Genomic DNA, 16,316 nt, shown 5'->3' on the forward strand with positions numbered 1-16,316 from the left:
AGAGTGACTCCCGATAAGAAGGCAAAGAGCATATACGAAATCTGAGCGTGTCAAGGTCTATGTGTTTTTAAGCGTTTCGACAAAATATGTTTAAATGGTCTGGAACGGTACCATAGGTTGCCAACAGACCTCAAGAATGGGACTGGGTACAGCTCGTGGACTCAGGGTAAAGAGCAGAATGGTGCAGGCTCCTCGGGTCGCTTATTGCACACAGCTTTCAACTTTTCCGCTCTCAGAGAAAGGGGATGGTGGGAGTCGTATAAGCACAGAACTGTGCCCCTCGAGTGTACACGTCACGAGACAGCACCGAGACGTGGCAAAACATGTATTCTCCATTTGCATACAGGTCCAGCGCAGAACATAGCCTGACAGGCTGGCTCTCGTCTGGCCGCCATCTCTGCCGAGGCGGCGTCGCATCTCAGCGTCTCTCGTGAGCACGGGCATCGCTGGCGAGCGCCGGGCGTCGCCCAGTCCCTGATCCGGCAGCTGCCAGAGCGCCGCGGCCCTCAGCTGTTGATGTAGCAGCTGCCCTCATAGTGGTGACAGAACTCGGGCTGCACGGTCTCGGCCGCCACGCCGGCTGCCACCATGCGGCGCCGGTGGTGAACGTAGCGGCGCTCGGCAGCGGCGTAGCCCGTCTCCGGCTCGGCCCAGAGCCGCTCCGCCAGCGCGGCGCCGCGCGGCCACAGCTTCTGGTCCAGCGTCGAGTCATCGGCCCTGCTCGGACCAGAGCGGCGCAGAGCCGCCCAGGATCTGACGCGAGAAGTCGCTGCCCGGCGCCTCCTGAGACGGCCGCAGCGACGCCGAGGGCGTGGCGCGCACCTCGAACTTGCGCGCGATGGCGCGCGGGCTGTTGTCGTACACCGTCTGCCAGCTCTTGTAGGGCGTGCACCAGTTGTTGCCGCCGCCAACCCAGGCCGAGAAGCCGCAGTCGAGGTACCAGGCGTCGTAGTTGGAAATGATGAGCTTGTAGCCCTGCTTGAGGAGACGGCCAACCTCCTTGTCGGCGCCCGTCGTCCAGACCTGGATGATGTACTTGGACGGGTCGAGGCCGGACTCGGCCGCCGGCCGCTGAGTCAGGTGCGACGTCCACAGGATCAGCGGCATCGAGCTACCGGTAACGTTGCTCCAGATGTTGTAGGCGCGGTCTTGGTACTGTATCCAGAGCTTCATGTACTCCTCGTCGTCCTCCGGGTCACCGCCCTGCGCCTTCACGTGGGCGGCGATCTCCGGAGTCGACTTCCAGCAGTTGAGATTGATCTGCGCCACAAGAGGTGCCATCGTGATGCGCGGCGACAAAACAAGCCGATTTTGTCGGACAGGCATGCCGTAACTCGGAGAGTGCGTATAAAAGCATTTATAGCATTATTAAAGGGTTTATTTATAAAGCAGTATAATTACAAATACTTACAGGCATTTATAAAAAAGCTCTGCAAGCGCGGAGTTCGACTCATCTGCGTCCGCTCGCAGCTGACTGTGCTAGCCGCATCTCCGATACCAATAAGCTTCATCGACCCGTGGTAGCGGAATGGCGATGGTCAGCCAACGGTTGTTGACCGATGGTCGCCGGCGCCGTGAAATAACTGACTGTACATGAAGGTCATGGCTTGCATCTGATGTTAAGCGGTCCAGAGATATTTGAACGTTGGGTGACCACACTGTACTTGTAAGGCTCCTGGCGTTGTAAGCTACTATCTGCTGCTTTGGCGTCTAGCTTATATCTTACAAGCGCGAGCGTGGTCAACGTAGTACGCTCCATCCAGCATTACGGAACGTACGGATATCGCATTTTGACAAATAAAATCATTGCAAGCACTCTGTGCCTCAACGCATATATGCAGGAAGGTCCTTATGTCAGGCAAGATCAGCACAAAATACACATAGAATAACGGGCACTCACGGATAAGCCGCGTGTGTAGCCAATCAAAACTGAGTCATTGCTCACCTCGTCACCTCCCATGTGGAACATGTCGGGCTGGAAGAGATCTTTATATTCGATCAATATCTTCTCCAAAACGGGGAAGAGGTTCTCGTTGACGATGTTCATCTGACCGCAGGGAGGCTCCACGCAGAATTCCTGCCAAGGTTCCTGCACGAGGATGTAGAAGGTTTTTCAGAAGGGTTGCTTCACTTATGTCGCCTTCCTCTCAGACGCACGTTCGAAATAATGTAACTGGTTCGCCGCAGATATCTTCACATATGACCACCGTCTGGTATAAAGTTATCCAAGGCTTCACGTTACTGGGACGCGTGCCGTGCAACGTACATACAGTTAAACAACGGTAGGCAAAGGCGCGCTAGTCGCACCGATTGAATGCTTAGTGATACATTTGGAAAGCAGTTTATAAAAAATACAACTGCTTGCCATGAATAAAAGAATAAAAAATGCCAGCCCAGATAGGTCACAAAGAAGGCACGTCACAAGTTATTGCGCTAAGTCCACAAACAAGAGAAGTGCACAAACAAGAGCAGTCCACAAACAAGAGCAGTCCACAAACAAGAGAAGGCCGTCCCGACTGCATCCGCGCAAAATCTGCGCCATGCATCAGACACGGCGCGTGCCGTGGCACCGGTGCAGCCCCCGGGCCTCGCACGCCTGCCGCCCGCCGGACTCACCTTGCCGAGGCAGACGGCCAGCTGGCCGAGGCCGGCCTTCTCGCCCCACTGCCATCCATGGCCCACGTGCGCCGGCATGTCGAGCTCGGGCAGCACGCGCACGCCGCGCACGCGCGCGTACTCCACCAGCTCCAGCACCTGCGCGGCCGTGTAGACCTTGCGCGGCGAGTAGGCACCGTACTGCGCCATGCGCGGTTCGCTGCGGATCTCGATCGGGAAGCTGTGCGTGTCGGTGATGTGCCAGTGGAAGGTGTTCAGCTTGTTCATGGCCATGGTGTCGATGGTGCGCAGCAGACCGGCCAGCGAGATGAAGTTGCGCGAGGTGTCGAGCGTCAGCGCGCGCACCGGGTACACGGGCGCGTCGCTAATCATCACGGCGTCTACCGTCTGCAGCGCGTCGTTGACGTTGTCGTAGTTGACAAGCTGCGAGAGCGTCTCGAGCGCGTGACGCGCGCCGAAGAACGTGTCGGCATAGATGAGCACATGCACCTCGTCATCGGCCGTGTGGTTGATGAGCAGCTGGTAGAACTCGCTGGTGTCCAGCGTGAGCGCTGTGTTCCCGTCCTCCACGACAACCATCACCTTGACGGACCGGGCGCCGACCGCCGCGTCCGACTGTCCGTCGGGGCCGGCCATGCAGCTGTCGCCCCCGTCCATCATCGCCGCCAGCTGCGCTTGGAAGCGGGCGCCGGCCTGCCCCAGCAAAGCCCGCGCGGCCTCTGGCGCCTGATACGTCAGGCGGACGCTCTCCAGCCGAAAGGAGACGGTGTTGTTGCCGATGCTGAAGGGCCCCGTTGGCCGCGGCCAGAGCATCGAGTCGTCATTACACGTCAGCTTGCACGCGTTCAGCGTCAGGCCGTCTGTGACCTCGTCGGCGGCGCGGCGCACGCACGCGCCGTTTTCGCAGCGCCATGTCCACGGAAACGGGCCACTGCGAACCGAGCGCCGGGCATCAGCATGTGTGGCCTCGGCCCGATGCCGGGCGCAAGGCGCCGGGCTGGCATGCGTCCAGCCAGGGACACCCACGGTGAGGAAGGAGTGAGGAAGAAGAGAGCTCACCCATCGTACATTGTCTTCAGGAATCAACGCGTAGTGTTAAAAAGCTACCCATTAGTGTTGGCACACAAAATGGGCAGCTTTTTGGGAGGTGACGGAGGTCTCGTCCCTATGTCTTTTTGTCTCTACAATCATCTGATGTCCTGAACAGCACTCAGCAATCATAGTGCTATTTACTCACTTCACTGCCTATGAAAGCTTCAGCTCGTTGACATGTGCTTAAATTCTACCAAGCAAAGCCCCAGTAAAATGTGCGAACATTCCTGTTGCCACAGAGGACAGCCCAAAACGAGCCTGTTGTTAACAAACAGTATGAATCACGCTGAGCCACATCACCTCTGACGTGACATGGGTCTGTTGTTTACTTCTCAATGGTTTTTATAAGACGCAAGTTTGAACATTGCAGAACTTGCCTGAGTTGACACTCTTCTGCCGCCAATATCACCTCCACCAGCATGGAAATGATAAATAGTTTCATGCTTGCACCAGACTTCCTGAAATAGAGGGCACATGGCATAAACAACAAAAGTCATTCGGCACTGCATGCCCATGCCTACAAGAAATGCCAACATGGACAGAAAGTACGTTTGTGTGCCACGGAACAATATATCTGCTGGAATTGTATAGACATTTGATATGCGCAAGTAAGCAAGGCTTGAAACTTCTCGATTCATAAAAAACACAAAGATCAAAACCGGGAGATTCAACGAGCATCTCGTGTTCCGGCGCAGCCTACTCATTCGGAGGATGGATTCGCACCAATTGCAAATCGATTTCATACTTAAAGTGAGAGTAGAACACCACCTCCGAACACGGCACCTCATTTATTTAATTACTTATCTTTTGACTTGTAATACGGCGCAGGTCGCTAGTGCCGCCACACACAAGTGCAGCCAATATCTTGATAACCGTTTCCAGGTCAATTTATTTTAAAGTGAGACAACAGCCTGGCGAATGCACAGGTCTGAGGAATGCATGCACAGAGTTTGAAAGCGGAAAGGAGATGCACCGGTACCAGAACTTGTAAGCTGTTTTCCACATTTTTTTATTGCTAGTCGCACTAACCTCCTTGGCTTGGGCACATCTGTGTGTTGTTAAACGCTTTCAGATGCCATCGACTGTAATTATTGAAACTTCGGCCCGATTTGGACATCAGCCAAAGCGATCGATACTCCCGAGTGAAGTGAACTGAGGATATACAAACTAGACATGACAACTTCAGCGCAGAATTCACAGGGTTCCCAGATCACAAACACAGGGCTCCCAGATCACAAACACAGGGCTCGCAGATCACAAAAACAGGGCTCCCAGATTACAAACACAGGGCTCCCAGATCCCAAAAACAGGTACCAGGTCAAATCTGTCCTATTTCAAGCTCCCGATTCAGGTAGCTCCCATTTGCCGCGGGATGTTGGGAGGTCACCATGCGTGAAAAAGATATGGTTTTAAAAAACGTGATATAGACCACTTCCTGTTACATTCCTGGCGAATCTTCGAGACGAACAGAGCATCACTTCGGGAATGCGCGGCCCATTCGTGTACATCCTGCGGCTGGTTACACATTTGTTGCACCCAGCGCGCAAACGTTGCCGCACATCGACTCACGTTAGTTTGAACCATTATCTTATACGTTCGTCGTCCAATGGCATAGCTTTCATGCCTCAAGTACTTTCCAGATCACTGGCATCAGTTTTATGTCTGCTTGATGTCGTCATTTTGTCACGCAATTTGTTTCACTTTTGATATTTGATTCAATTCTTGACCAGGAATGTACCGAATTTTTTGTAATGAGTTAATTGCATGCTTACCAGATATTTCAAACAGGGTAACCATGTTTGGTTTATTGCAACACAGCAGAAACATGAAATATGTGCAAACAATCTGTAAACAAATGCATTAATAAAAGAAATGTTCAAATTTAAATTTAAGGTTCAACTAAGAAAAATGCATTTTGTTAAATGCGTGGGCTGCAACCAGTCGCTGAGGAACTGTTGACATTTACAAAGTGCGGCGGTTTAGCAGGGTCGTTCGAACTACAAAATTATTGCTGCCCATGTGGGGCCTCATAAGCCTGCGGACTTTCTAAAAAGGTAGCTTTATTTCAAGTGGAAGTTTGTCTGCCGACTCACGTTGGAGCCCCTTCACTCACCTCCCAACAATTGTCCTTCCGGCTAGCTCAGTTGGTAAACCCAGTTGGTGGTCCCGGATTGAATTCCAGCAATTCCAAAGAGACGATTCGGGCTGTGACGCCTACATGGCTGATAGCTGAACATCATCGAGTCCCTATGAGGACTCCATCTGGCTGAAACGCTGTAACATGGCAATACACCAGACGAGGATGACAGTCAGAACCATTTTTCAACCTGTAGCCGTGCTTTTTTATTTGTGCTTCAGGTCGAACGGCTCTTCAAATGTCTTGAGTCTGGCACGATAATTCCGCCTGCCTGTAACAACCTGGCAAGTGGAAAAAACTCTTGTTCGTGATAACGGTAAATGGTTCGCACCGCACTGGTGACTATCTGTTTGTTGACTGTCTAATGACTTACCTAATGACTATCGATTTGTTGTGGTACTCGGAGCGCACGGCGTTGCATTAAAGGGAGTCGTGAAAGGCAATGGGCACGTACAGCTGATTAGCACGCATCCGTCACTCTGACATTGTTCTAGAATTCGGAAAGCATGTCTAAATGACTAGTTTAAGACTGAATTGAACAGTTTCAAGGTCACGGCCACTGTTCCCGACGGAGTGAGCCGATCGCACTCCGTTACCCGATACTGGCTGATCGGCTCATGGCGTGTCCTCGTGCGGAATCAGCCAATGGTAAGAAGCTCGATTTGAAATCGATACGAGTAGATCCCATCGAGTTATCATTTAGGTCTGAACGACTAGACCACTACATATACCTAATTGACCTTGAATGTTATAGCAACTGATGCTTGAGGCAAATAAGGCATCTAACTTTCCAATGCACTTTCCCCGAACAGTATACTCGCAAAGCTGTTTTCGCTTTACTGTACGTCGTGATAAAGCAATTGACTTGGGTGCCGCGGTCGAAGAGATCCGCCCATTCTTTTTACTTGTGTACTTCTTATTCGGCCCCGTTTTATGATTGTGATAGATACGTCCCTGCGGCTGTTCTCCTTTCCAGTCATAACGGAGGTCCTGCAGTGCAGACAATTCAAGCAGCGCGCGCCCCGGATCTGGAGTAATGGGATTTCAGTTAGCTTAAGGTCTACAAATCAGTCCGTTCGCATTATGCCTCATTTGTATGCACGATCCGTAAATGCGATTGCTGCCATTGCACTTTTGCCTTAAGAACTGCCTACAGGCCCTATCAACTCGGTGAGTGTTGTAACCCTCTGACCGCATTAGCTGGAGTGAAAGTAAATACAGCTCGATCCGTTATCAGTGGACTGGCGTTGGCTTCCTCTTAACACGCGCCCGCGTGGCCGGCTAGATGCCCTTCGCTCGGGTGGGGTGGGGGCCAATTTGACCCCGCTGAGATCTCGGAAACTAAGAAAGCTAAAGACACCACATTTGCAAGGTGTGTTGACCTGTACGTGAACTCACTTAGGTTGAAGTTTTAGCTTCCTAGGTCATGACCTTCGGTCCCAAAAAGGTGGAAAAGGTCAAGTTTCAGGTTGGTCTCCAAAGTGCCCGCAGAACCTAGATAACCGTTACTAAGCAAAAAGTCACATGCTCATTCAAGGTCGGTGACCTTGTATGATCTTTTGAAGGTCAAGGTGACCAGAATCCTACAAGATTGCTTTGACTTTTGCATTTGACTAAGCGACAAAGATGACGCTAAGCAGTATGTTCCTTAAAGAAAATGTTGACCTGATTCATTTTAGGTCAATGACCTATTCTGACCTCTAAGAAGTCCATGGATGATGTATAATGCTGCTCCTGCCATCAATAAACTCGAAATGCGTACCAGAAACTATCCCATACAGCAAGCCCTAGGGTAACAAAACAGGTTGGTTTTGACATTGATGTGACTTTGATACCTGAAGTTAGGTCAATGTAACTTGCTCATTCGACTGTTGTGTTGCCTAACACTCCGTTGTTGGATCAGATTGAACGATTCCCTAGAAACTGCCTTCGCTTAAACCATGGTCTGAATTTGATCTTTCATAGGTCAGTGGGTTTACAAGGTACATTTTTTTTGGTGCCAAACGATCCGCTATTGAATTGTCTACAGCAAAGCAATATTTGGAGCGGCTACGCCGCGCCGTTTAGAAACCATTCTGGAAAAACCTTCGGGGGTCAATATGACCCCCACCCGAGCGCGTGTTAACGCGCGCCCGGGTGACCGGTTGGATACCCTTCGCCCGGGTGGGATTAATTTGGCCCGCCGAGATCTCAGGACCTAAGAGAGCTACAGACACCAAATTTACGGAGTGTGTTGGCCTGTATGTAAACTCACTTAGGTCAAAGTTTGAAATTCCTAGGCCACAACCTTTGGGTCATATAGGGTCAAACCAGGTCAAACTCCAGGCTGTCTCCTAGTGCCTCCAGAACCTAGACACCTGATCTAAGCCAAAGGTCACGCAGTCATTTAAGATCCGTGACCCTGTTTGACCGTTCAAAGGTCATGCTGACCAAAATCACACAATACTTTTTTTAGTTTTGCAGTTGAATAAGCGACAAAAGCTACGCTAGGCAGTATATTCCTAAAAACACAATGCTGACCTAGCTCATGATACGTAAGTGACCTATTATGGCCTTAAATAGGCCCGTGAAAGATGTATGATGCGGCTCCTGTTATCAATAAATGAGAAATGAGCACCAAAACTACCGCATACAGCAAGCCCTAGAGTAATAAAACAGGTTGGTCTTGACTTTGATCTGACTTTCATACCTGACCCTAGGTCGATGAAATTTGTTTATTTGATTGTTGTGTTGCCTAAGAGAGCATCTCAGAGATGTATGACTTCCTCTAACACTCTGTCGTTGCATCAGTTTGAAAGATTCTTTTGAACTTGACCACTGAATCCATGGCCTGACTTTGACCTGCCGTAGGTCGGTGACCTTACAAGGTACATCTAAATTTTTTGATACCAAACTATCCACTAGTCAATTTTCTACAGTTATGCAAAATTTAGCAGGGCTGCACCGCGCTGTTTGGAAACCATTCCGGAAAAATCTTCGGAGGGGTCAAGTTGACCCCAGCCGAGCGTGTGTTAAATGACAAGGCGGGCCAGCGTTGCGTAATTTACTCATAGTTGGCTAGCGTGGTGCGAAACATTCAGACAGTTCACGTAATTCTACTTGTCGATTACAGACCACATTATTTTTACCGCTACAGATCAATACATCTGAACTGCATAAACGTATCCCAAAGCTCATCATTTTATCAAGAGCCGTAACATAAATTTGGGGTGCTATTTACCCTCACGACTTCTACTTGTAACTGCTTAAATTGAATAATTACCTACTGATCTACTTATGTTCGCTAAATGGTTAATTTTTACCGCTCCGCCTAGCGATGCGAGCTACGGCCTCCGACGAAAACCAACACTACAACTTGCGGCAGATAGTTTGAGACTGCAGGTAGCGAACAAGAATCTAACGCGAAGCTGCATGATCCTGCCGCACGGCCGCATCACGCTGATGTGACCGTGACATGACAGGTGGACTGGCACCATTACGCTCGTCTCCCACGCTGTATCAAATATTTTATGACGGGCTTCTTATGCGCTGAGTCTGGGTGTGCAGCTCTGAGGTAAAGCCTCGTACGTTTTTGATATGTTTGTTGCGATGGTGGTTTTGGTGCTTTACGTTTTGCACGAATACAATCGGAATGTTGAAAAACAGTCATTTTTGGACTCGCATGAAGCCATTAAACCATCTTAGAATAGAATTGGTTCTTATTTTTTAAAAATACTGACCTTAAGACCTTATATGAGATGATTCAGCACGACATGGTGTGAGTTAAACTCTGCGTTTTTCTGTTCTGAGTCGCTTTCTACAGAAGAGTGGCCGTGCAGTTTGTGTTTCGCTGCCATCTTACGTTATTTTGTGATGGCAACAAAATAATCGTGTGTTCTCCCTCAAAATGTAAATTTAAAGCCTGAATGAGACCTTTAAAAGCAAATGCACCACGCCAAATGGTGCATAAATTCCGTAATACATCGCATTTGTATGAAAAAGCATAGTGCAACAACCTCTCAGCTCACTGAGACAGCCACAACGGTTGAAACGCTATATTGGAGGGCATTATACATAGCCACTTTACCAGTAGCTGTCGCACTGAACAAAGTACGGTGGCGGAGAAACGAGTGATGCAATGACCATCATCTGAGCTTTCTAACCTAACTCAAGTTGTCTTTTACGGGGGCGGGGGGGGGGGGGGTAAAAAGTTTGTAACAATTGGTCGCACAATTTTCGTCAAAATGCTGCTGATGTGGTGGATCGCAACGCAAGAAAACCTTGCATGACGAGTTCAGGCTTGCTATGCAGATTTATCGACCTCTAATATACCGAAAGGCGCTGGTGAAACAACGCTTTATATCAAATATTGGTTATATTGTCAATGCTGGGCGTTCAAAGGCGTACTTGTGATCATGGCAGACGGCTGCAGAGACACCTCTGCGCTCGGCTGCTATCATCGACGTGGCGATCTGAGGACGCGGATACAGGTAGGGAGAGAGAAACTGGATTTTTTTAAAAAAATCAAAGTCGCTCTAAAAAGGAGAGCGCCTGCGCACCTTGTGCTTTGCTGTCATCGCAGATATGATGATGATAGGATGCTATTATGATGATAGGATGCTCATATTTTCTCTGAGAAATACATGTGCGTTATTATCATACCTACGACCATGCCCGTCACATGCATATGACTGTGCCTGATATGTGCTGATGATCAATCGTGATCATAAGCAAAGCTTGAAACGTCGAGCATTGACAACATAACTAAAGTTTGCTCTATAACGATGTTTAACCAGCACCTCCTGGTGTACTGATAGTATACCGGGAAATGCTGGTTACAATGTATATATATATATATATATATATATATATATATATATATACATATTCTTGCACGTGTAGTTGCCATAAATCGCATACAAAAGAATAAATCGACGTTTTTGGCCTACCTTGACCTAGGCATGACACTAAAAAAACAGCCGTAGGTCTGATATCGTTAGAAAAGTGCGTAAGCATACGCAGCACTACGCTAGTTACTGGAAAATCAGCATGACAGTTGTTATTGTTTCCAAGCTTTTCAAGGACACCCTCCTTCATCCTATCTGGCCCCGTTCGTCGGGAGACTGGGAAGAGATCGACATCTCTAGGCCTGGTGCAACCTGGCATGCCGCGAAGACATGGTGGAAGTGTTATTTAACGTTAAGACTTAGCTACGGGCGAGACTAGACTGAGACTGAGACTGTACGCCTTTATCGAGACTGAGCTACGGGCTTACATTATTCGCGGTAGCAATGCAACGTACATTTCTGAACAACGTTTAAAGCAGGCTTGGTTTACCCTACATGTACACATGAAAGCGGTCGAAGTATGGCAACGTAATATTCTCAGAAAGAGCCTATCCCTCAAATGTTGTCATTGAAATTATGACAGTCCGATGTGAGCCGACATTTTCACTTCTTGACAGAATTTGTATCATGTTAGGTCATGCAGCCATTCAATGCACTGAATTCAAATTACTGAACAATACAAGAAAATAAATTTCTTTCATTTTGCATCTACTTTTAACTAAATGCAAATCGATTAACGCGCTCTTGCAAAGTCCCGCCCTTTTGGTAGATGGTGCAAACCAGCAAAAATGCACTATCTGATCGCATCAGACCTCCTAAGACTATCAATAGGTTACCTTTCCATTGACCTAGCAAAGCGCTGTTACGCTGGTCTCACGCTGCCGCGCGAAACCAGCGTAACAGCTAGACATGAACAGCATGGCCAGGAAAACGTGAACGTCTTCTGCACCATTATCATCGCGATTCGGCCACTTATAGACATTTTCTATCACTTCGTTGGACAATTTGTGGTCGAGTATTGATAAAGCTAAATCGGTGTTAACATTTTTCATGAGCCTTTTCATGATTCCAAAAACACAAATTTGCTGGGGCTCAATTTAGTCCCCAGCAGTTGCGTGCTTTGCTAGCATTTTATCACACTGCAATGCTCAACTTGAGTAGACGAAAACACGATGCAGAAAAATGTAAAGAATTTACCAGGACTTTGGAATTAATGGATTAATTCGACGAAAAATATTTGACATATTTTTCAACCATTGCAATTTTTAGACCCAATTTATCGAAAACGGAAGACAACAGTATGATATGAGTATATTACATCATGTATGATGCAATATACTATATCATATGATGCATGATGTGAGTATGCTGATCATATCAAACGATATAGATGTATGCTGCCATACATGCAGATGCCAATGAGAGACGTGGGGCGCTGCTTAAGGCCGATCACCTCAGCTTACCGTGCCGATGCAGCAGCAGCAGCCGGGTGGGGTCGAGCAGCTGTCTGCGCCTGCCGCTGTCGTGCTCTCCGCGGCCGGGAGACCTCGGCTGGCGTGCTGCGTCACTGGACCGGGCCGGAATGACCTCGGAAAAACACGCGGCTGTTCTTTTTAAATTCCCCGTCCGTCTACAAAACCGGTCACGCTGGTTTTGTGGCGTTAGACGAGTCACGGCGCGGCGGGAGAGAGGGTAGGGGAGAGCAGAGAGGACATGAGATTGGTTACGCACGAAGGGCGCCGGAGGGCAGAAGAGAGGATCGGTCTGGGGTGGGTGGGGAGGGGGGGGGGCGCGCAGAGACGCCAGACAGGTCAAGGCGCAGGCAGCGCTGCGGACAGGTGAAAGGACAGGTGCAGAGAGAGGGGTCACACAAACGCACACGGGCCACGGCGAAGCTCTTCACGGATTATCAAAAAGTAAAAATTCAAATGATTTCATACGTCATGTGGGTCATTCCACGTTAGAGCGACAGGTGGAAAAACCCAAACCACGCCCACATCCGTTTACTTCGCTGAAGGTAACAGTGTAGCGTTGTTTTACGCTCGCCATCCAGCTGTGCCATTTTTAGATAGATAAGTGCAACGGTCAGGGAATTATAGCCAGAGGCGTCCTTAGGAGGCCAACTGGCAAAGGTGTCACTGGGGGGTTTATAAACAATTACGGCTGACGCATTGGCACACTTCTATGCCAATAATACGATCAAATGTTGCGTCACCTTATGGTGCAACAACCTTGACGGCAACGGCTTTTGCATCAGCAATATTGCATCTGTTAAACAAATTCCTACTAAGCACGATTGTAATCATCGCGAAAACAGTCATATGTATGCATAGAACAGAGCATATATGTACCGTCAGGAGCAGATCCAGAGGGGGGGGGGGGGGGGAGGCACGAAGCCATGGCCTCCCTTGGGCCCTGAAGGGGTCCACTGGCTACGAGGGTGCCACAGTCGGTGCAGTGTTTTTTTGTAACCGGTGCGAGTGCGTTTTTTTTTTTAACCCAAAACGCAACAAAAGTGGGTACTCAACAAAACGCTCTTGCCGGGGCCCCATCTGGTTATCTGCTCGTGCACACTTGAATATCCGGGGACCCGCCGCACTGTATCTTGGATGCTTCCTATCTGAATGGAGGGCCCGACACACTTATCGAGGACCCCATCTGCTCGCCGCTTCGGCCACACTGGATTGTTCGGCGGCTCTATATATTGGGTCTTAGAGTTTGAATTTAGGGCCCTACACTCCTGTCTGGGCCACCTGATAATCTGCTCGGGTAAACTCCATCTTACGGGGGCCTTCCACACTGGTTTTGGGTACTTCTTATCTCAATGGAGGGCCCCACTCTGTTGTCGGACCCCTTCTAATAAGCTTCTCGGGCACATCCCATCATTCTGGGGCCATTTAACTGGGGTCTTCGGTGCTTCCCATTCGAATGGAGGCCCTACGCTCTTGTTGGGAGCCCTGTTGCATAACCTACTCGGGCATGCTCGATTTTTTTGGGCCATCTACATTGGTTCTTGGGTACTTCCTATCTGAATGGAGGGCCCTACGTTTTTGAGGGGGCCCTATACGTTAACCTGCTCTGACGCACTGGATCATTTGGGGGTCCTCTGCGTTAGGTCTTGAGTGCTTCCTTTTTCAATGGAGGGACATACGCTCTTTTGGGGAACCTTATCTGTTAACCTGCTCGGGCACACTCGATCATTCGGGGGCCCTCTACATTGGGCCTCGAATACTTCCTATCTGAATAGAGGGCCCTGCGCTCCTGATGGGGGCCCTTTATATTTACCTGCTCTGACGCACTGGATCGCTCAGAGCCCTACACGTTGCGTCGTGAGCATTTCTTATTTGAATAGATGACCCTATGTTCTTAGCGGGCCCCATCTATTCAGCTGCTCGGGCCGGTGGCGGATGCAGAGGGTGGAGGGCACGGGATCATGCCCCATGGACCATGTCGGTGGCCCAATGGCTCCGAAGGGGCCCATAACCGACCAGACGGCTGCAGCTTTCTTACAACAAAATATAACAAAATTGGATGCTGTTAAGCCTACAAACAACCAAGAACCATTGTTAGCAAAAGTAAAGAGTTCATAAGCAAACAAAGCTCATTGCTCGCTGATTGAGAAAGTGTTACTTGGGGGAAATTTTGGGGCTCATTACGCTGTCTAGAGCCATTACGCTGTTGGTTGCCTAGTCCCATATGACCATTTGTCGGTCAATCTGATCGCTAAGGGACTTTTCACGTTGCCATTGATCTCCTCGCATGTTCACGTAGCGTCCAATGTGCTGTTGGGACGCTATCTGCTTCCATGCCTAAGCACTGTTGATCGATCAGGTTTTCCTCCACTGATTCTTCCCATTTACCCTAAAGGCTCTACACACTTTTCCGGCGTCCCATATGCCAGGGCACAATCAGTGGCTCAGAGGCCCTTCATATAGTTCCCGGGGTTTTTCACTTGCTTGGAGGACCTTGTGCTGTTGCTAGGGTTCTTGTAAGGTAAGGCGCGGAGACACTCGATGCCCAGGGGCCCTCTACTTTCCTCGAGGGCTCTTTCGCTTTGGTCCCATTTTCGGAAGACTCTTAACTCCTATCGAGGCTCGTGTTGTTAACACGCGCTCGGGTGAGGGTCAAACTGACTCCCCGAAAGTTTTTCCAAAATGGCTTCCGAATGGCGCGCCGTAGCCACGCCCAATTTTGCATAGCTGTAGACAATTGAATAATGGAATGTTTGAAATAAAAAATTAGATGTGCCTTGTAAGGTCGCTAGTCTATGGCTGGTCAAATTTAGGGCATGGTTTCAGCGAAGTCGATTTCTAGGGAATCGTTCAATCCGATGCAACAACGGAATGCTGGACGGAATCATACATCTCTGAGATGCTTTCTTAGGCAACACAAATATTGAATAAGCAATTCACGTTGACCTAAGATCAGCTATAAAGGTCAGACCAAGGTCAAAACCAACTTGTTTGAACACTCTAGGGCTTGCTGTGTGGGATAGTTTCTGGTGTTCATTTCCAATATATTAATATCAGGAACAGCATTATACATTTTCCACGAATTTCTTAGTGGTTAGAACAGGTCATTGACCTAAAATAACCCAGGTCAACGTTTTGTTTTTAGAAACATATTGCGTAAGCGTAGCCTTAAGCGCTTATTCAACTGTAAAACCCAGAGCAGTCTTGTATGGTTTTGGTCACCATGACCTCCAAAAAGTCAAACAAGGTCACTGGCCTTAAGTGAGCATGCAGCCTTTTGCTTAGAAACAGTTGTCTAGGTTCTGGGGCACTTGAAGACCAACCTGGAGTTTGACTTTGTTTGACCTTACTTGACGTAGAGGTCATGACCTAGCTACAACTTTGGTCTAAGTGAACTCAGGCACAGGTCAACTCACCCTGCAAATTTGGTATGTCTAGCTTTCTCAGTTCCTGAGATCTCGGGGGGTCAAATTGACCTCAAGCCACGTGAAGGGTATTTAGCCGGCCGCCCGGGCGCATGTTAACCTGCCCGTACACTCTTGATCGCACAGGGATATTCATGTATGGTCTTGGATAATTCCCCTTTGCTCGGAGGGTCCTGTGTTATAGCCGGGGCTTTGTATTTCAGCCTGTTGAGGCCCTACCAATCGTTTAGGGGCACACCACGTTGGTCTTGGGTTCTTTTTACTTGCCCTGGGCACCTTATACTTGTTAAGGAGAGCCACTTTGTTGGCCTCCTGTGGCACCTATGATTGCCCAGGTTCCATCCCTTTTGGTCTTGGTGTCTCCGTCTTAGACCAGCAGTCGAAGATGCGACGATTTATATTTATGGGCAATTGTCGAACGTAATTTTACATGCAGCCGACGTCGTGTATGTCATTTCCATTGGCTATCGAGTGTGTGACACTTATTATACTAGTGCATCACGTTCTTGGCATATTTTGAATGCTTGGAAATATCACACTCCCTTATAACAAAGGGAAAATGATGCATTAGTCATCAACCATCAGCTGATTACATCGCCCAGCCGGCTAGCCGTAAATGCATAAGCTAGGAATCGAGCCCATGCTTGTTTCGATGGTTGTTGGTAGCCAACTCATGTTTATTTTGCCCGTTGTTCCGAAACACTTGGCCTCGAAGTCGCAGCATTTAAAGTGATCTGTAGAAACTAAG

The 16,316-nt window shown here is 48.9% G+C and overlaps 1 pseudogene; it reads right to left on the minus strand.

The window, feature by feature from the left end:
* Positions 1 to 310: 310 nt before the first annotated feature.
* Positions 311 to 12,234, minus strand: LOC119103456 (chitooligosaccharidolytic beta-N-acetylglucosaminidase-like; annotated as a pseudogene).
* Between the last annotated feature and the right edge of the window lie 4,082 nt (positions 12,235 to 16,316).

Source organism: Pollicipes pollicipes, unplaced genomic scaffold (genome assembly GCF_011947565.3).
Source record: "Pollicipes pollicipes isolate AB1234 unplaced genomic scaffold, Ppol_2.1 Scaffold_5724;HRSCAF=6776_pilon_pilon_pilon, whole genome shotgun sequence".
NCBI lineage: Eukaryota > Metazoa > Arthropoda > Thecostraca > Pollicipedomorpha > Pollicipedidae > Pollicipes > Pollicipes pollicipes.